Source organism: Coenobita brevimanus, chromosome 101 (assembly GCF_032717465.1).
Source record: "Coenobita brevimanus isolate Jiangsu-jjx chromosome 101, ASM3271746v2, whole genome shotgun sequence".
Classification (NCBI taxonomy): Eukaryota; Metazoa; Arthropoda; class Malacostraca; order Decapoda; family Coenobitidae; genus Coenobita; species Coenobita brevimanus.
In genome coordinates, this window is record NC_137054.1 from 58,095,175 (window position 1) to 58,116,564 (window position 21,390).

At 41.9% G+C, this 21,390-nt stretch overlaps 1 protein-coding gene and 2 pseudogenes across 1 annotated transcript in view; 2 read left to right on the plus strand and 1 right to left on the minus strand.

Moving 5' to 3' along the window:
• The window catches only part of LOC145415046 (uncharacterized), a 1,008,740-nt gene that overhangs the window by 90,303 nt on the left and 897,047 nt on the right, over positions 1-21,390 (plus strand). The gene's annotated exons all lie outside the window — the stretch shown is intronic.
• Positions 6,765-6,883, plus strand: LOC145415248 (5S ribosomal RNA; annotated as a pseudogene).
• LOC145415232 (5S ribosomal RNA) lies at positions 9,611-9,731 on the minus strand (annotated as a pseudogene).

Here is a 21,390-nt window from a genome sequence, read left to right on the forward strand (position 1 = left end):
AAAATGCACACCAGAATAGCAGTATTTAGGTAAACAGCTCCAAAAAACAATATATAAGATTTTTTACCGTGTATACCTCGGATTACGGAAGAGGAAACCATAATATAATAAAGTTGAGGCTTAGCTGTACCAAAGATTGTGAAACACACGCCCTATCGTTTAACCCTTTAACCACGGGTGTCATCCCAGAATGACATTGCAAAAACTGGACCAAACCGCGGGTGTCATTCTCGAATGTTTTTGAATATTTTGAATACCCTGCGTTTTTTCTGTGCTCCAATTGTTTCAAGGGAGAGTAGCTATTAAGTTCTTTCACTCCAGCCAACCCCCACCTCCCTCCTCCCACCCCCCGGGCCCCCCACTCCACCCCTGACCAACACGCATCAGTATCTGTCCGGCTGTGTGAGTGACAACACCGCTGATGTGGCAGTGAAGTGCGGGCAATTACAGTGCCTTTTACCTGCCTCAGTGAACACAGAGTGGGTGTTTATCATATGTGCAGTGTTCATATATGTTTATAGTATTATTATCAGAATGAGGTTGGCATTTGGTAATGGTGTGTGAGCGAAAAATAGTGATTACAACACCGCTGATGTGGCAGTGAAGTGCGGGCAATTACAGTGCCTTTTACCTGCCTCAGTGAACACAGAGTGGGTGTTTATCGTATGTGCAGTGTTCATATATGTTTATAGTATTATTATCAGAATGAGGTTGGCATTTGGTAATGGTGTGTGAGCGAAAAATAGTGATTACAACACTGCTGATGTGGCAGTGAGATGCGGGCAATTACAGTGCCTTTTACCTGCCTCAGTGAACACAGAGTGGGTGTTTATCATATGTGCAGTGTTCATATATGTTTATAGTATTATTATCAGAATGAGGTTGGCATTTGGTAATGGTGTGTGAGCGAAAAATAGTGATTACAACACCGCTGATGTGGCAGTGAAGTGCGGGCAATTACAGTGCCTTTTACCTGCCTCAGTGAACACAGAGTGGGTGTTTATCGTATGTGCAGTGTTAATATATGTTTATAGTATTATTATCAGAATGAGGTTGGCATTTGGTAATGGTGTGTGAGCGAAAAATAGTGATTACAACACTGCTGATGTGGCAGTGAAGTGCGGGCAATTACAGTGCCTTTTACCTGCCTCAGTGAACACAGAGTGGGTGTTTATCGTATGTGCAGTGTTCATATATGTTTATAGTATTATTATCAGAATGAAGTTGGCATTTGGTAATGGTGTGTGAGCGAAGGTAATGGTGTGTGAGCGAAAAATAGTGATTTTAGATCGCTCACTTCTAACGGCACTGCCCATCCAGTGATAGTCAACGAAATCATGAAACCTACATCATTGCAAAGCCGAAGGTTAGTACTTTCTAATGGTACCTTATTTTTCGCTCTAGATTTATTCTGTGCAGAGTTATAAAGGTTTAAAATTTGTTTACATTTTGGCTGGAACCCCCGCGGGAGAGGCCAGTCGGGGCAAAACAATGCCCGCGGTTAAAGGGTTAACGGTTACCAAGTTAAAATGCGGAGAAACTCTCATAATACTTATTTTACATCCTAAATTAACAATACTGATGGAAAAATGTCCCATAACATAAAACCCACAAATAATGTCAAAATCAGGAGTGCCATCAAATCAGAAAAATAAACATCTAGACGCAAATTATTATCCACATTTAATTCTCTATGCAGGATTATATTTACCCGGGAACACCAGTGAGCAGAGTTGCCAGGTTGGCGGATTTTCCGCCACATTGGGCGGTATTAAATTGAGGCTGGCGGGTAAAATTTAACATAGGTGGTTGGGCGTTTTTTTGGGGCGAGTTTATATCTTAACTGGCGAGTTTTCGGCGGCTTCAGCTCGAGAGGGTATTTGCCAAATTAACCTTTCTGTAACTCTTGTCTCTTAGCAAAAACAAGGGTGACCGGAGAGATCAAGATCGAGGGCAGGTGGTGGTGGGTGGAACTGACGAAACCATTAGCACCCGGCCCAGCTCTCCCTCGGGATATGACTCCCCTAATCCACACTCAAACACAGGTCACGCGGCCCGGCGGCCATGTATGCTGTGGTGATAAAATAAGAGAGGCAGCATTTCAAAATTAGTCAGGGAGCAGTTAAGGGAGGTTTGCTGGATAGTGGAACTAGGAAGACAGTGGGTAAATATGCAAAGTATAACAGAAAATACAATAAAAGTTGTGAAAAAGAAAATGAATTACGATAATGGATTGTCTGTCCCAGGTGATGAAAAGTGCATTTTGCAAATTTAATATATAACTAATGTGAGGTTAATGTATGAAGTTTGTATAAGATATAACTATTTTTCACGTCATTTGCTGCTCACCTGTAAACCTAATATTGTTAGTTTGTAATTACTGACAAGGCGGTTTTTGGGCGGGTAAGAAAGCTGACATTTTGGCGGGTTTGGGAAAGGAACTCGGCAGGTTGGCAGTTTCTGACCTGGCAACCCTGCCAGTGAGCGCTAGCCACTAAGCAAGATGGATCGTCAGCACGTTACTACAGTCTCTCAGTGCAAGCAGAGTATTGCTCTTTATTTAGCAAATATTCCAGTAAGACAGATATTGTGGCAGCTTAACATCAAGAAGACAGTTAATGGACAGATAAGCGATAGAGAGAGGTAGACCATAGAAAATTTGCCAAATGGAGCCCTTCGTAACACAAGACCAAGATAGACAAATTATTCAATGTGCCCAACAACAGCCCCTAACCACTTGTGTTGCTATCAAGAAGCAAATTAATCTGCCGATATTCAGTGAAGTTAGTGAAACCAGTGCAGTTACTGGGGGATAGTCATTTTTATTCACATGATGAAATTCCAGCTTGTAACAAAATATGTCGGGCAGTTCCATGAAAGAACTATAGGAGTATAGGGCGACAGTCAAAAGCAAGCGTGCAACAATGAAGACAACATAGATGAAGATTGTATGAAAAAAGGGGGAGGGGAAGGGGGGAAAATCATAACAAAGGCCGATGCATCCACTCCAGTCCACTGCGTGATGATGACTGACATTAGGCCTGGCTGGTGTGCAGTGTTGCTTAAGAAGATATAGAAATCTGCTTGATTGGTCTCAATAGTGGTAAAAATCCACCAGACTGAGAGAGATTAAGGAAAAAAATGCTAGACAGGACTATAAAAGAACACCAGATATACTGAAAATATTTAAATTTCTACCAGTTAGATAGCTCTTAAAACAACTTTTAAAATGACTAAATTTAGCAGGAAAAATGCTACATTGGTAACACTGCTAGCATGAATCATGACGACTAGTGGAAACATGCCAAATGTCGCTTTCTCAATTATTGGTATTGACCTAAAACAAATAAACGTTAAACTTAACTAATACTTTCACAAGATTAGTTTTCTTTTACACCATAAATATGTTTGCATGGCAGGCAAAGATTGTTTCCGTCTGCTAACTCCCAGTCAAGTGCACATTGCCAGACCCAGGGGGTTCGTCCGAAACTTAAAAAAATCAAGTCAGCACTTATTTGTGCGAGTATACAGTACATTTACCAAGTACTCATGGAGGACTTGAATTCTGTGCACCCAAATTTTTATAATGTGGTTAGATTAAGCTGGGTAATTAGATTGTCAGGTTAGGTTAGGTCAGGTGTTACAGGCTCTTAATTGTCAACAACATATATACAGTAATCCCGTATGTTTCGCGGATTTTTTTTTTACGGTTTTGCCCTCTCGCGGATTTTCTTAGCATTAATAAGTTCAAAAATATCCTTGAATATACGGAGAACAAAAAATTTGAAATTCCCGCCGTTTCCAATTGTAGCGCGGTAAACTCACGCCACCCTCTATCCCTTTCCCGCGGTCCCTCTGCCCTGCATCCCTCAGTCCACGCCTGTCTGCCTCACCTGCTTGGTGCACTAGTAACCGCGCTGTAATACAAGCCACTTGGTCTCCCACGTTATTTCCACATGGCCCCAGGATGTAAGCCAGCCTCACTGAAGGCTAATAATACAATCAGTAAGAACTCCAAAGTGACAAAACGATCAAGAAAAGTTATGACCTTAGCAGAGAAAATTGTGTTACTGGACAAGCTAAGAAGTGGCATGAGCTACGCCGCATGCGGTCGTGAGTATGGAGTGAACGAATCGACAGTGCGTTACATTAAGAAAAGTGAAAAAGAAATAAGACATGCAGTTGCTAGCTGTGCATCAACGTCAGCAAAGGTGTCACAACATGTTCGTGATAATGCTCTGATTAAAATGGAAAAGGCTCTGAACATATGGATTGAAGATTTGAACCGCCGACATATTCCTGTTGACACAAATTCGATCAGAGAAAAGGCCAAGGATTTGTACAATCATTTCAGTGATGGAGAGAGAGATGGGAAGCACACATTTATGGCTAGCAAAGGCTGGTTTGAGAACTTTAAGAAGAGATTCTCACTCCACAATCTCAGGATTACTGGCGAATCAGCCTTTGCTGATCACGTGGCAGCAGAAACGTATCCAGCAGAATTTGAAAAAATAGTGAAGGACAAAGGGTATCTGCCGGAACAAGTTTTCAGTGCCGATGAGACTGGGCTGTGGTGGAAAAAAATGCCCAGCAGAACTTTTATATCTCGAGAGGAGAGACAGGCACCTGGATTTAAAGCTCAGAAGGACAGAGTATCGCTGCTATTCTGTGGGAACGCAGCTGGTCTTATGATCAAGCCAGTGTTTTATCGTAGCAATAAGAAAGCGTGGATGACGGCAGTATTGTTCAGTGACTGGTTCCATAACTGTTTTGTTCCCGAGGTTGAAAGATACTTGAAGGCAAAGGGGATAGACTTTAAAGTGCTGCTGGTAATAGATAACTGCCCAGGTCACCCTGAATCAATTAAATTTGCACACCCTAACATCGAGGTAGTTTTTCTACCAAAGAACACCACGTCACTCATTCAGCCACTTGATCAGGGCATCATTGCTGTTTTCAAGGCAAAATACGTGGCACGAAGCTTTGCTATGATTAGACAAGGCATAGAAGAAGGAGATAACATCAAAATGTGGTGGAAGAAATTCAACATAGCCAACTGCATCATGTTAATTCAACAGTGCCATGAGGAACTCTCTGCTAGCTGCATCAACTCCTGTTGGAAGGAATTGTGGCCTTCAGTCGTGAATGACTTTGCAGGATTCCCAACTGTTGATGCTGAACTTATAAGAATTAAAAATCTTTCGAGGACTGTCGGAGGTGAAGGGTTTTCTGACCTGCAAGAAAATGAAATTCGGGAGGAACTGCTGGGGAATGCAGGAGAAGAACTGACGACTCAAGAATTGGAAGAACTGCTCAATGAAGAAGAGAAAGATGAAGAGGAAGAGGAATCTGGTATAAATGAGTTACCACAGGCGTTGACACTAGAAAAGCTTGGGGAAATCACTCGCAGTATGAGGCATACTATCTCCCTGCTAATGTCATATGACCCATCACTGGACAGGGCATTAAAAGTGAAGAATGGGATGGAAGCTGTGTTTGCTCTCTACCATGAAATAATGAAGGAGATGAAACGTGAAAGAGAGCAACTTCCAATAACTATGTTTTTCTCAAAGAAAAACCAACGCAGCCCTGCATCTGCCCTGCCATCTACATCTGGCAACTCATCCTCTCCTGCCTCACCACGCATGGATGATTCATGCATGGAGGACGAGTCAGCTGATGATCCCTGTCCTAACTCCCCTGCCTCATCTGATGTCTCTGAGTGAAACTCTTCTGTAACTAAAGGTATGTAAAATGATAACAAACAGACATTAACTAAAAATATTCCTGTACTTATAGACGTGAATTAAAGTTTTATGTGGTGCACACCTTGGGAAAAAAATATATATATATATATATATACGTACAGTACGTGATACTGAGCAAAAAAGTCAGGTAACAAGTTTAATAATTTCAACTTAACTTGTGGTGTAATGATTGAAAAATCATTTTGTCAGATTGTGAGTCTTCGAGTGGCGTTGGTGGCTGGCAGCAAACAGTAAATAGCTGGCAGTGGTCGGGGGAGGTGCGACTGTGTGAGTTGGGGGACATACGACCATGCGAGTGTTTGCTATCACCAGTTACTGCATCTTTTTATTTTGTACTGTTTTGTGAATAAATGTGTAGATAATTGTGTATTACAGTACGGTGTTTACGTTTTTCCTTTATAATGGAGTATGTACTTTCAATCTTGTAAGAAGGTATTTCAGGATGAGTATGGAGGTTTCGGGACAATTCGCTGTCAAGGCAAATCGCCGTCACAACAAAAACAAGACAATTCGCCTTCATTAATGAAGATAGCTATGGACGACGCTAGAACATAATTCAAAGGCGACTACAGCGAGGAAGAAACAAGTTAATTATTGACTAAAGGTGCAACTAATAAATAATATCCAGAGCCTACGCTATTGAACATAGACTTTGCTGGATCCCCCTGAAATATAGTTATTAAAGTATCGATTAATTAATAATAAGTATATTTATAAAAGAATTGATTAATTAATAATAAGAATATTTATAGAATGGCGGGGAATCGTCCATGTTTTGAAAGGGAATTGTCTGACGGCGAATTCTCTCGCAACCAGTATGGACATGGACTGTGTGATGGATAGCATGTTGGACACAAGTGCAAGATTCAATTGTTAATAGAGTATTCGCGTATTTGGCATTTCGCGGGGGTTACAAGAACGTAACTACCGCGAAATATGCGGGATTACTGTACCTGTATATATATACTGTATATATATATATATATATATATATATATATATATATATATACCGGTATATACACCGCTTCCCGTCCGATCAGCGAAGTTAAGCAACGTTGGGTCAGGTTAGTACTCGGATGGGTGACCGCCTGGGAACACCAGATGCTGTTGGCATCCCTACGTGTCAAGTGGGGTTGGTGGAGGATTAGTGCCCCTCCCTGTAAAACAATTAACTCTTAAGCCGTTGGCCACCCCATTTGGGATACATGGCGTCTGGCAATGAATGAATGAATGAATATATATATACTTTTTGGGGAGGGGGGAGGGCTAGACAAAATGTATATATTGTACACCCATACTACAGTACAGACTTAACGTGCCGCGTCCTGTTGACTTATATATACGTCCACACGTTTTGTCATTGTCAGTCCCATTGACATGTATAAACGCACATCAATTGCAAGGTCCCTAATTTGCACAATTTTCGATTTTCGTGCATGATTTTTGGTACATATACGCGGGACACCATCCTCTGCAAGATGCCAGGCAGGGACAATGCCTTACCCCACATGACCTCCCCCCCTGCATGCCATTGTCTTGGCAATTCACCTGCTACCAGTGACCTGGCCAGTAAAGACATGTCGTGCCACGGTACGAAATTCAGGGCCAGAGTGATTCCCCAATGGGCCAGTGCACTGAGTGGTCCTGACCTCTGGTGAGAGTCTGTGAACTTCTCCCAGATGCGCCTGATGCAGGTGTGAGGGTTACAGCTACCAATGTTTCATGTTAATCTACTCAAAGCCATCTAAAACTGAGTGTTGTTACGCTGAACACCAGGTTTACACCAGCAAAACTAAGGGTTCTACAATATTTATGGCCTTATAAAGAAGATGGGTTGGGGAAAAATAGTATTCAAACATATATTCTACTCCTGTCTATCAGGTGATTTCTAGGGATGTATTAAAGAGGGTTTATGTGGAAATATTGCCTCCATGGATGTATAAAGACGGTAAGTAATTCGAATAAGGGTAATAGGAATTCCATTTCTTAAAGAACAATGATGAAAGATACGGATAAATTCGCCATGCGACATTTCCATTTGGTACTGGGCTCTGCCACACGTACGATTGTAAACAAACACGAGACTGGCGAGATGCGTTGGTGATGGGATGACTTGGTTGATCTGAAATATTTATTGTTGTAAAGGTACAGAGTGCTAATACAACAAAAGAAGGTGGTGGGTCGTGCCACACCCTTCTTTTTGTCGTGCATTTATTTTATACATATTCTCCACTGATAAACAGTAGAGTTTTGCTTGCACTAGCTTGAAGCAGTACATTTTTTAGCAACTATGACTAGGAAACATAAGGCACACACACCCTGTAAGAATACACTTCTCTTTCTCCGTTTGAGATCATCACAACTGTTTAGTTGACTATATAGTCTATACATGACACTCTTTTATTGGTATTTCTCCCTTACAGTGCCTTGGAAGCGCAGTTGTTAGCAGCTATTGCTAGGTAGCGGAGTGCTGTGGAGGATAGAACAGAGGATAACAAGAATCATAGAATGTAGTGCTTATCAGTATTGTGGTACATATTCCGGACAGGCTATTCACGGAGAATTGGGAGTAAGTTTTTCTTTGATTAACCATGTGATTTGTTCAGTCAGTGTTGAAAGTTGTGGGTTTCTGTACTTAGCAGTTAGCGGTGTGACATCGACAATAAGAACATTTAGCAAAATGACAAACTTTGCGCCGTGGCTGACTGCAAATCAGATTCAACTTTCAGTGCAGACCAGCACCTATTCATGAAACAAGTGAAAGGATGGGCCAGGTTTCCATCAAATATGGACGCCAAATGTCATAGGCTGTGGGAGACGCGATGTAGAAGAGGTGTTGAGTGGAGAGCAACCAGGAAAACATGTCGTACATTGCTCCGACAACGAATTTTAAAATATGGCAAAATTTGTTCATGAAAGTATTTCCTCATGTATTTACCATGTTATAATCTTACACCATATATATTGGATGTTTACTGACTAGTAAATTATATGTAGAAGTTAATTCCATGGAGGTGATGATTCCTGTTTTACGATTTTTTTTTTTTTCCTCTAATGTCACTTACACACCAATAGCATTATTGTCAAATGCCTTTTAAAAATTTTGTGATTTGAGGAAACTACATGAAAGCGCATAGAAAAATTTATCTTTGAAACCCGCAGAACGTATTTCTAGGAGAAGTTCACAGACTCCCACCAGGTGTCAGGACCACTCAGTGCACTGGCCCATTGATGGCATTGTGGAGGACAAAGTTTACGTAGCATTAGAGGAAGAAACAATCAGAAATGATGATCAGGTAATATTGCCATAAAAGGTCAGGTATGTTGATGTGTTTGGTGAGTAAAACAATGCTTATATTGCCTATATTACTGTGTGAAAACCAGTGTACTTTCGTACTACATATAAATTCGTACCAAATAAATAAATAAATACCGTTTATGAGTGGTGTGGAATAGTTACCCTCCCATAGAACTCATTTTCTTTGGAGCCAGCCTGATAGAAAAAAAAGTAAGAGGTACTGCTACCTGTTTCGAGTACTTCAAACCTCAGGTGAGCGATTTCTCTATGAATTTTTGATGTTTCTCACCAAAAGCGGAGGTTTGAACTGAAATTTTTTTTTTTCAAAATTGGTCTGGATTGGGGGGAGTCAGTGGTGGAAAATTGGTTGAGACGGGGCGGGTTAAACCGAAATGCTTTAGTTTGCAGACCATCCGATATTTTTCAGTTTTTTTTTTGCCAGACACCATGTATCCCAAACGGGATGGCCAAGGGCTTAGAGTTAATTGTTTTACAGGGAGGGGCACTAATCCTCCACCAACCCCACTTGACACGTAGGGAGAACGTTATGCCAACAGCATTGTTCCCAGGCGGTCACCCATCCAAGTACTAACCAGACCCAACGTTGCTTAACTTCGCTGATCGGACGGGAAGCAGTGTACTCAACGTGGTATGGCCATATATATATATAATCTATCTATCTATCTATCTATAGCCCGACGCCCTAATCCCGCAAAGGGTGGCCACAGACAAAACGCCTCCAAGTCACTCTGTCACCCACCATTTGACTCCCCTCCCCCCAACTCACCCCCCCCTCCCTCATATACCTCTCAACTCCATCCCTCCACCTCATCCTCGGTCTACCCCTCCCTCTCCCTCCCTCCACCTCACCTACATACACCCTCTTAGTCAGTCTTTCATTCTCCATATTCTCCACATGTCCAAACCACCTCAGTGTATTTCTCCTAATCTTTTCAACCACATTCACATATATAATTCATATATATAATATATATATATATATAATACATATACAACATATATATACCATATATACACATATATATATATATATATATATATATATATATATATATATATATATAAAATATATCAATCTGACATATTTAGCAGACGTGGGGTAATCGTAATTTGTAATCGTATTCGATTGTAATCGATTACAGACTTTTGTGTAATCGTAATCGTAATTGACTACAGTAGGTATGCATGGTTTGATTCTGCCTAAAATTGATGCTTAATGAGACATGTACAGTGCTCGTCAGAAGTATGGAGCGCCCTGTGTCCCTCCTGAGAAACAAACCTTTCAACATTGAAAAAACATATAAATAATGCATTTTATTTACCTTTAGTGCTTCGTAGGGTAGCCTTTACGTTTCTTCACGGACCTGAGACGTCTTGGAAGTGAAAGGGCGAGGCTCCTGAGGTGCTGGAGGGGTATTTTGTCCCAGGAGTCACGAATGGCGGCTTCCAACTTAGGCAGAGAGCTCACGTCTTTCCCTTGGAGACTCTTCTTTACGAGGTACCAGAGGTTTTCAATGGGGTTGAGGTCTGGGCTATTTCCTGGCCAGTCTGTCATGAATGATACCTCGCAGTCACGAAGCCAATTGGTGACCGATTTGGCCTTGTGAGCAGGTGCACCGTCCTGCTGAAACACTCGTGCACCTGTTAGCTTGAAGGAGTCTGGTAAATGATCACACAGAAGCTCTAGGTAAACATCCTGATTCACTCTGATGTTCTTGGGAAGTACAACAAGCTTCCCCAAACCCTTCCCTGAGAAACAACCCCATACCATGAGTGAATCAGGATGTTTAACTGTGCTTTCTACATACCGTGGGTCAAGTGGGTCACTACCTTTGCGTCGATACACACGTGCTCCTCTGTTACTGGTAACACTAAACGTTGCCTCATCAGACCACAACACTGACAACCATTGCTCCTCACCCCAGATTAGATATTTATTAGCAAAGGCAAGCCTACGAATTCTCTGGCTCTTGGTGAGAAGAGGCTTTTTCACAGGCCTGTGACTTGTGTAACCAAGCTCATGCACCCTACGAGACACTGTTCTCACTGACACCTCACCAAACACTTCCGGGTTGCTCTCCTTAATTTTCCTTGCACTCACACGAGGATTAAACTCCACTGCACGTTTTAAAACGTTAACAGACCTTGGGGAAGTTTTCCTAGGCCTACCAGACCGCGGTTTCTTTGTGGGAACTGCACCACTGTTTTCCTCCCGAAACCGCGCACACCAACGACGCACTGTCGATCGTGCCACACCAACCAATTCACTAATTTCCTTTGTCTGGTGGCCTGCCTCCTTTAGAGCAATGATCTGGGATATGATTTCACTCGATAGTTCACGGGTAGGTGCCATAACAAAGTTGTGAAGGCCAGAACACTGTGGGACACTCGGTAAAAAATGGCGCAATTTGAGAGAGACACTCGGCGGAGTTCCTCTCTCTAAGGCAGCCCGTGGGCGACTGAGGCGGGAACCAACCAGCGCGTCGGAAGGCCCCAGACTACCGTGACGTCATGCTCGGAGCTCAAACTTGTGGCTCAATTCTTACCCCCCAGAATGGGTGATTCTTTTTGGGCCATAAGTATTGCGCGCCTGGCGGACAACGCTGAATACTTCTGACGAGTACTGTATGTTTAGTGATGGAGCTGGGTGTTTAATTAAAAGGCTCCACTTTCTGCTAATATGAACTTTCAGTTCAAACTGTGACCAATTTTAATAATGTGGCCATTTTACATTTTTGTTGCACTTTGCTGTGCTCCTATCAAGATTGTTCCCACACGCTGAGGTAGGATTCAGGTAGAAACATACCGCCCTGCCTTTATTCTTTTGGAAATTATAAAATAATCAAAATCTAAATACAATTATGATTTACGTTATGATCAGTTTGGATCCAGTTTAGAAATATTCAGTCAAACACGCATAGAATTGTTTGAGTTTTCAACAAAGCCACTCTAGGTTTTTCTTCATTTTTATTTTCAAGTTCAGCCTTACAAGCCCAACGTTGTTTCTTTCATGTTAAAGGTCACTTATCTTCCATAACATAGTACCGTATATCCCTATGCATTATTGACATCTCATATTAACTTTTCATTCCTTCCAACTGTCTCTCAGTTATGTTTAGCCTAACTTTTTTTTTTTTTTTTTTTTTTTTTTTTTTTTTTTTTCATTCCCCTCACAGTTATCCAGCATTTTATACGCTCTAACCTACTATTTTCAAATTTATAGTTAATAAAGCCAAATAATACCAGTAATATCAATCAAAATAAATATATTTTTGTTACACAAACTTTTGCATTTGCATCTGCATCCTTGATGTTTTGAAAGCTGAATATTTGTATCTGCATTCTCAGAATGTGGGTGTTTGACTTTGCATCAGCATCTTCAAAATATAAATGTCTGAAATCTGCATCTGAGTCCACATCCACGGGTGTCAGAAATCTGACATCCGATACGTCAGTACAGTATAAATATCAGGAGACGTTATTATTTCCTGTAATCATTAATATTATCCACAAGCAACATATTGCAGTACCTCGAATAAAGAAAGATTGCGTAAACACAAGCACGAGTTAGAGTAGCAAGTAGCGTTTGGAATAGTCTCTAAAAAATGTAGCAGTGCTACCATTTGATTACTCATAACATGAAGTAGTGCACTACAGCTACTCACTACCATAAAAATAGATCTGGTATATAACATTACCACTTGTAGTGCCTCTACTCCCAGCACTGCTTGGTGGAAGGGTTGAGAGATAGCCAGTGAGTAAACTTTTTTTTTATTTTTTTTCTACAATAGACCAAAGGTCAAAGCCACACAAGGCTATAGGGTAGGTAAAAGTTTGACCTTGTAAAATCAGCTTAAAAGTTTGTATTCAATTTAGACTAAATTTTGGGGAAGGGTTGAGGGTAAGGCAAGAATGAAGTGATTCCATTTTGAAACTAATGAGGCAAAAATCAAGGTCAGATTTCGACCCTTCTTTGTCATGTTAACTTAACAACACGGTTTTGATGCGATTTTAACCAAACTTCGAGGAAGGGTTGTGGGTCAGCCAGAAAGTAAATTTATTTTTCTTTACCAATAAGCTAAAGATGAAGGTCACAGGGAGAGGCCAACTTAAGCAGTTTTACCCAATTTAGACCAAAGTTTTGAAGGGTTGAGAATAAAGCAAGAATAAAAAGGATTCGATTTTGAGAAGTCAGTCAAAGGTCGTCATAGGAATAAGTCAGATATCAAGGTCAACTTAAACAGTTTTGATCTGATTTGAACCAAACCCAGTGGAAGTGTTAAAGGTCAGGCAAGAACAAAGGTAATCAGTTTTTAAAACAATGTCAGAGGTCAGAGTCACAGTGCAAGACCAGTGTGTGCCCCACTTGCCCATGCGAAGTAAGTAACTAAAAGTTTTAATATGACGGATCAAACTTGGTGGATGAGTTCAGGATCACCCAAGGAGTTGACCTGTTGTTTTTTAGAACAATAGGTCAAAGGCCAAGGTCACATGGCAAGGTGAGCTTGAACAGCTTTTAGTTGATGTAAACGAAACTTTGTGGCAGGGTTCAAATCAATCAGGTGTAAAAGAATTCAAGTGTCAAGGTCACAGGGAAAGGTCAAAAGTCAGTGTCACTAGGTAAAGCCAGCTCAAAACAGTTATGATCTGATTTGAATCAAAGTTGATGTAAAGGTTAAAGGTTAGGGCAGAATAAAGTAATTTGATTTTGAAAATAATCTGTCAAAAAAGTAAGACCACAGGACAAAGGCAGATATTCCATTTTATGTTGGACTCGCTGTGCTTTTTTTTTGGGGGGGGGGGAGATTGCTTCACACAGATTATTATTATTATTTTTTTTCTAATAGGCAAGGAGAGATTTCTTGAAAGAAGGAGGAGTTAACCCCTTCCCTATCAGACGTCTCTCCAAAGGTAATTAAGTTTGTCAGGTGGAGGCAAGAATGATACAGAAGTCGTCAGAAGGAGTTAATGCAGCCTGGTGTGTTTGCAACTAGAGGGATTCTTCTCTAGAGTTGTCGATGGCCTTACAGAACCCAAATTAATAGCAGTATACTCGTAAATTCAGTCCCAGTAACATCGACACTTTCTGTGTTGGTAGTCACGCCTCTGATATATTAAACAGTTGAGTACTGGGAGGGTATGGTAAGGGAAAGTTAATAGACAAGGGAAAGGGGTAAGTATGTAAGTGTAACAGTGGCAGGTAAGATCTAGGGAGTGAAAAAAGGGATAGGAAAAAAAAAAGAGGGGGGGATAAGTTGATAGTAGGTAGGTAATGAGAGAAATATTAATTTAAATTGATAAATAAGTAAGTAAAGGGTAAAAGAGGTGGAAATAAGAAAGTTGACGGTTAAATAGGATTTATGTAGTTCATAATAAATGATGACAGGTAAGTAGGTGATGGTAAGGTAAGGGAAAATTACAGTTAGTCAGAAGGCAGATAAAAGGGAAAGATAGTGGTAAATAAGTAGGAGAGAAAGAGAGAGAGAGAGAACAGGACAAAGGACACCTCTGATAGCCGCACCCACCCAACGGTATTCACCATCCATCACATCCTAAAAGGCGACCCTTGTTTTTAGACACACCTCAGTTGCACACCACACGCACCTCAGGTATGCCCCTGACGCTCACCAGACACCACCAGTACCTCCCCCTTCCCCACCACCCCTCCCCCCTCAACACCCCCTGTAAGACCTGGACTCATGTGAGTGTGGTAAAAGTCGACGAAAATGAAAGTATAACGTGCATAACACTAAGGGATGCAGCGTGCTAGATTTCATCCTTCAGAAAGATGTGGCTCAGTCGTGAGTGACACAGTTAGGTATACCCACGGCCTTTAGCCTCCCCTGTGAGTGCAGCAGAAACACACAAAGAAGTATTTTAAAACTGCATATCATACTATGACAAGAAGAGGATGTTGGTAGTAGTAGAAGCCGTAAACTTGAACGCAGTGGATTGCAAGGTGAAGTTGCCCTTCTGCAGTCCATATTACCCTTTTGGGAGATAAAGAGAGAAAGGAAAGGTTGCATAGAGTTAGTGGCTAAGGAACTGGTTAGGTAAACAGCAAAGAGTAAGTAGACAGACAGATAAACAGACAGACATAGATAAGTAGGATTTAGGAAGTAAGATCAGTGAGGGAAAGTGTAGACTTGGAAGAATGAGAATGTGGAGGAGGGAGAGAGTGAGGTGGAGGCAGGCTGGGGTGGGGTAGGGAGAGAATATGGGCAGGGAGTTTGATGGTTTCAGCACAATTAGGGCATAATAGGGGAGGGGAGGGAGGTGGAGGAAATATGGAAAGAGCCAGAAGATATTAGAGAAGCAGGGGAAGGGAGCTGGGAAGTGGAAGAGAAGAAAAATGTGGGTAATAAGAAAGAAGAGAGGGTTGAATATGGATGGAAGGCTACATCCAGTTGTGTGAGAGGGGGCCTGGTCATTTCCCCCCTGGACATTTTCCTCCCCTGACAGATCCCCCCCTGGACATATTCCCCTCTATACATTTTCCCCTGTCAACATTTTTCCCCTGGGTAACACTGTGGTATGATAACAAAACACTGATCGAAACTAATACTGTATTTGACAACTCTGTGTTATATCAAAACACTGACCGAAACTATTGCTGGGATTGAAATCACTGTTGTTAATGGCTGCGGTCAGTATTTCATAATTCAGTTCTGACCGAAACTATTGCTGGAATTGAAATCACTGTTGTTAATGGCTGCAGTCATAATTCAGTTCGCGTCTCATTATCACGACAAAGGAAAGTTTACTAGGATAGTGGTGCCCAGGACCCAGTTAGTTGACCTTAGCTCTCACCCTAACACGACATGGAAGTAATCAAAACAAGTAGGGGTGGTGACAAGATTTGCTATGAAGGCTATATGTACACGAAAAAGAGAGATGAAAAAGACACATATTCGATGGGAGTGTACTCAGCGAAAAACCAGGCATGTAAGGGTTCATTAACAACAAGCTTAGCCTTGGATGATGTGAGAGTAACACTGCGCCATAGTCATGAAGCTGACTGTTTTGGTGTTGAGGCCGAGAAGGTGCGAAGCAGTACTCATGAAAAGGCAAAAACATGGTGAAAGAGTACAACTTGTATATTTGCCACAGTCATTCTTGAAACTTCAGAACCTGTGAGAGTACATCTAGGCAGAGAAGAGTCTATCAAAAGAAATATATGACGTCAGAAGCAGGGTTCACTACCAAAGGATCCAAGACTGCTGGGAGAACTTTATGTGCCTGATGAATGGTCAGCAACAGGCGGTGACAACCCACAATCCTTTCTGATACATGACAGTGGACCATAGTCTTCACCAAACAGAATTCTTGTTTTTGCAGCTGATAACCTTCTGCAACATCAGATAAGTGGTATATGGATGGTAATTATTCTTTAGCCCCAAGTATATTCTTGCAGCTGTATGTTATTCGTGTGCCACTGAGTAGTTCTTCAATTTCAGATGTCTGCGCTTTGCTACCAAACAAACCAGCGAAGCTATGAAGTTGTTATCAAGGCAACACTAGACAGATGTGAGGAACTGGGATTTACTCCTGATCCAACTGTTGTTATTACAGACTTCGAGACCTCTGCCATGAATGCTGTTCGAGCAGTCCTCGGTCACCATGTCAGAACGCAGAGCTGCTTCTATCATCTTACCCAGAGTACCTGGCGGAAAGTTCAAGATCTTGGTCTTGTGTAGAGATATAGAAATGAAGAAGAAATCAAACACTTCGTTGGTATGCTAGATTGTCTAGCATTTCTACCCCTGACTGACGTTGAGGAGGGTGTAGCATTCCTGAAAAATACAGCTGCTGAAGGGCTAAAAAGACCTAGTTGATTACTTCGATTCAATTTATGTATCCGGAAGCTTTCGTCGTGTACAGCCATCACCCAGTGTTTTATCAGCAAGATTCCAACGCCGTCCACCTTTTTTTCCTCCACAAACTTGGAATGTTCACGATGTTACCCTGGCAGGAGGGGACCGCACAAATAACATGTGTGAGAGCTGGAATCACGTTTTCTCTCACCTGGTTGGTCACAAGCATCTGTCTTTGTGGACACTGATTGATCTATCTATCTATCTATCTATAGCCCGACGCCCTAATCCCGCAAAGGGTGGCCGCAGACAAAACGCCTCCAAGTCACTCTGTCACCCACCATTTGACTCCCCTTCCCCCAACTCACCCCCCCCTCCCTCATATACCTCTCAACTCCATCCCTCCACCTCATCCTCGGTCTACCCCTCCCTCTCCCTCCCTCCACCTCACCTACATACACCCTCTTAGTCAGTCTTTCATTCTCCATCCTCTCCACATGTCCAAACCACCTCAGTGTATTTCTCCTAATCTTTTCAACCACATCCACATCTACCCCACAACGTTCCTTCACTTCTTCATTCACTGATTGATGCATTATGAAAAGACTGTTCTTTAGTGTCCCTCGCCTTCCGTCATGAGGAACATGGTCAACCACCCAATAAACGTGTCAGATGGTCCACAAGACAACTTCTGGAGCAGCTCTTCGAGATATGCGTTGCTCGATGAGATGGTTGGAAGACTGTAGCACAGACTTTGACAGCTGTTGGTTGCTGTATTCGACCCTAAACGTATGAATATTAAATATTTGAATCCTTAATGAAAATAAGATTTTATCAGTTTTTATTGTTCAGTAAAAATAAACTTGTATTATTGACACCGTTTCTCATGCCAAGTAGTTTTATATGATAAATATATAATGAAGGGGGAAACTGTATGGAGAGGATATTGTCTGGAGGGGAAAACATCTGGAGGGGAAAATGTCCAGTGGAAAATGTCTGGAGGGGAAACTGTCCAGGGGGGAAAATGTCCTACACTCATGTGGGAGAGGTGGTAAGCAGTGCACATGGATACGGAGAGAAAGAGAGAGGGGGTGGACTTTGTGTGTGTGTGTGTGAACAAAATAACTCAAAAATTTTTCATCCAAATTTTTCACTTGATTTTAATCAAACTTGGTAATACGATGGATGGACAGCCAAGGGGTAGATCTGTTGTGTTTAGAAAGAATTGGTTCAGAGATGATGATCCCAGAGAAAGGCCAGAGTCTAACCAAGTAAGGTCGTATTAAAGTTTATTCAGTTTACACCAAACAGTGGAAAGGTTAAGGGTAAGGCAAGAATGAAGGAATTCTGTTTCGAGAAAAATCAGTCAAACATCAAGATTAGAGGGCAAGGAACAGAAACCAAGGAAGTTTATTGGTAGTAGAGTCAAAGGTCAGAGTCATGTATAAGGGGCAACTTGAACAGTTTGTATCCAATTTTGATCTGACTTTTTGGAAGGGTTGGAGGTAAGGCAAGGATAAAGTTATTTGATTTTGAAAACAGTCAGATATCAAGGTCACAGGGAAACAGCAAATATCAAAGTCACAGAGTAAAGTCAACTTAGATTTGTTTAAAACCCAATTTTGACCAATGGTGGGAGGGTTAAGGGTCAGGCAAGAATTAACTGATTCTGCTATTAGAGCAGTTAGTCGAAAGGTAAGGCTACAGACCAGAATAAAAAGGTTTAACCAGTAAACCAGTTGATGGGTGCCAGTAGTCTTCCTCCACCTCCTTATTTATTTTTATGAAACAAAAGTGATGATATCTAGGGCTGGTGGCAGTATTATCAGAGCAGAGGAAATGTGGCCATACACAGTTTTTTTTTTTTTTTTTTTTTTTTTTTTTTTTTTTTTGCGAGGAAGAAGGAACCAAAGGCCATGAGCCCGCAATAAGAGTTCCCTCCAAGAGAAAAGCAAAATACAAGAGAGGGCCAAATTGAAGATCCATTCATTTCGAGATGCATGGACACACTGCGTTTGAAAGACTGGAGATCATAGGCAGCAGGAAATACAGACAGAGTGAGACAGTTCCAGAGTTGACCTGTTGCATAAATGAAGGACTAGGAGTAACGGTTAACTCTTGCATTAGAGAGCTGGACAGAAAAGGGATGAGAGTTTGCTGCTAGACGGGTGCTACGCGTCTGTCATAGAGGTGGAGGAATGCATGCAGACAGTTCAGAGGAGCAGTGGCCATTAAAGTAGCAATAGAAAAGAGATAAAGATGCAACAGTGCGGCGAGGAGACAGAGGTTGAAGGGAGTCAGTAAGAGGAGAAGAGTTAATGAGATGAAAAGCCTTTGACTCCACCCTATTGAGAAGAGCTGTATGTGGGGAGCCTCCCCACACATGAGAGTTGTACTCCACACAGGTGCGGATAAAACCCCTGTATAGAGTCAACAATTGTGCAGGGGTAAAGAAAGAATGGAGTCAGCTTAGCACACCCAATCTCTTGGAAGCAGATTTTACAAGAGATGTAATATGATCTTTCCAAGATAAGTCCCGAGTAAATGAAACCCCAAGCATGTTCAAGGATGATGCAGGATTAAGCTGAATATTATTAAACATTAGTAGGTATACCTGTGGAAGATTTTGACGGGTTGATAGGTGTAAGAACTGAGTCTTAGATGCATTAAAAACAACAAGATTATTTTCACCCCAGTCAGAGATACGAGCCAAGTCAGACATTAGGTGTGCCATAGCCTCATCCCTTGTTTGTTGATGTAACTGCTGAGATGGGCATTGCGGGAACCGAATGGAAAGGTGAAGGGTGGAGTCATCAGCGTATGAGTGGATAGGGTTAGATGTACAGCTTAGAATGTCATTGATGAATAAAAGGAAGAGAGTTGGTGATAGGACAGAGCCGTGAGGAACACCAATGTTGATAGATCTAGGAGAAGAACGATGGCCGTCCACAAGAGTGGCTACAGAACGACCAGAAAGGAAGCTAGCGATGAAGGCACAGATAGAAGGATAGAAACCGTAAGATGTCAGTTTGGAAATTAAAGATTTATGCCAGACTTGATTGAAAGCCATTGAGATGTCAAGTGCAATGGCAAAGCTTTTGCCAAAGTCCCGAAAGGAGGATGACCAGGAGTCTGAAAGGTAGGTGAAAAGATCGCCAGTGGAATGTCCCTGACGGAACCCGTACTGACGATCAGAAAGAAGGTTGTGATAGGAAAGATGCCTTAAAATTTTTCTATTTAGAATAGACTCGAAAACTTTTGAGACACAGGACCTTAAAGCAATTGGACAATAGTTGGAGGGTTGGGAGTGGTCATCCTTCTTTGGGACTGGCTGAATGAGAGCAAACTTCCAGCAAGAAGGAAGGGTACAAGTTGACAGACAAAGACGAAAGAGTTTGCCTACGCAGGGTGTAAGCACAGAAGCACAGTTCTTGAGTACAACAGGAGGGACTCTATCAGGCCCATATGCCTTATTAGTATTGAGGCCAGTGATGGCAAAAAATACATCAGCTGAAGAAAATTGAATGTCTGCCATGAGGAAGTCAGAGGCGGGAAGTGATAGAGGTACAGCACCGGAATCATCTAAGGTGGAATTGGAGGAGAAAGTCTGTGTGAAGAGATCTGCTTTATCAATCGAAGAAATAGCTACAGAGCCATCAGAGTAGAAAAGAGGAGGGAAAGATGATGAGGTAAAGTTGTTAGAATGGTTTTTGGCAAGGTGCCAGAAGGAGCGGGAAGAATTCGAGTTGGAGAGTTGAGAGCATTTAGTACGGATGAAATTATTTTTAGCAGAGCGAAGAACAGACTTAGCATGATTCCGGGCAGAAACGTAAAGATGACGTGATGCAGGGGTGGGTTGGCTCCGGTACCTTTTGTAGGCCCTCTCCTTGTTGTGGACAGCATTAGAACAAGTGTGATTAAATTTTCTTGCCTTAGTCAAAGGATATGAGAAAGGAATGTATGCATCCATGCCTGAGAGAATAACCTTCATAATGCGCATGGCAGACTCAGATGGCTCCTGGCCATGGAAGCAATAATCATTCCAGGGATAATCAAAGAAGTACTGCCTGAGGGCCTTCCAATCCGCGGCTCCAAAATGCCACAGGCGATGTTTCCCTGGAGGGTCCACAGGCCGTACCGGAGTGACAGGACAGGTTAAGGTGATAAGGTTGTGATCAGAGGAGCCCAACGGAGAGAAAAAATTACCAGTGTAAGCAGAAGGATTAGTTGTAAGGAAGAGGTCAAGTATGTTAGAGCTCTCTCCAAAGCGGTTTGGGATATGGGCAGGGTAATGTACAAGCTGCTCTAGGTCATTAAGGATAGAAAAGATGTAGGCTTGTTCACCAGGTGGATCAGTGAAAGGAGAGGAGAGCCAAAGGTGGTGGTGAACATTGAAATCTCCTAGAGTGGAGAGTTCAGAGAAAGGAGAAATGGATAGAATGTGTTCCATCGTAGAGGTAAGATAGTCGAAGAATGTTTGATAGTCA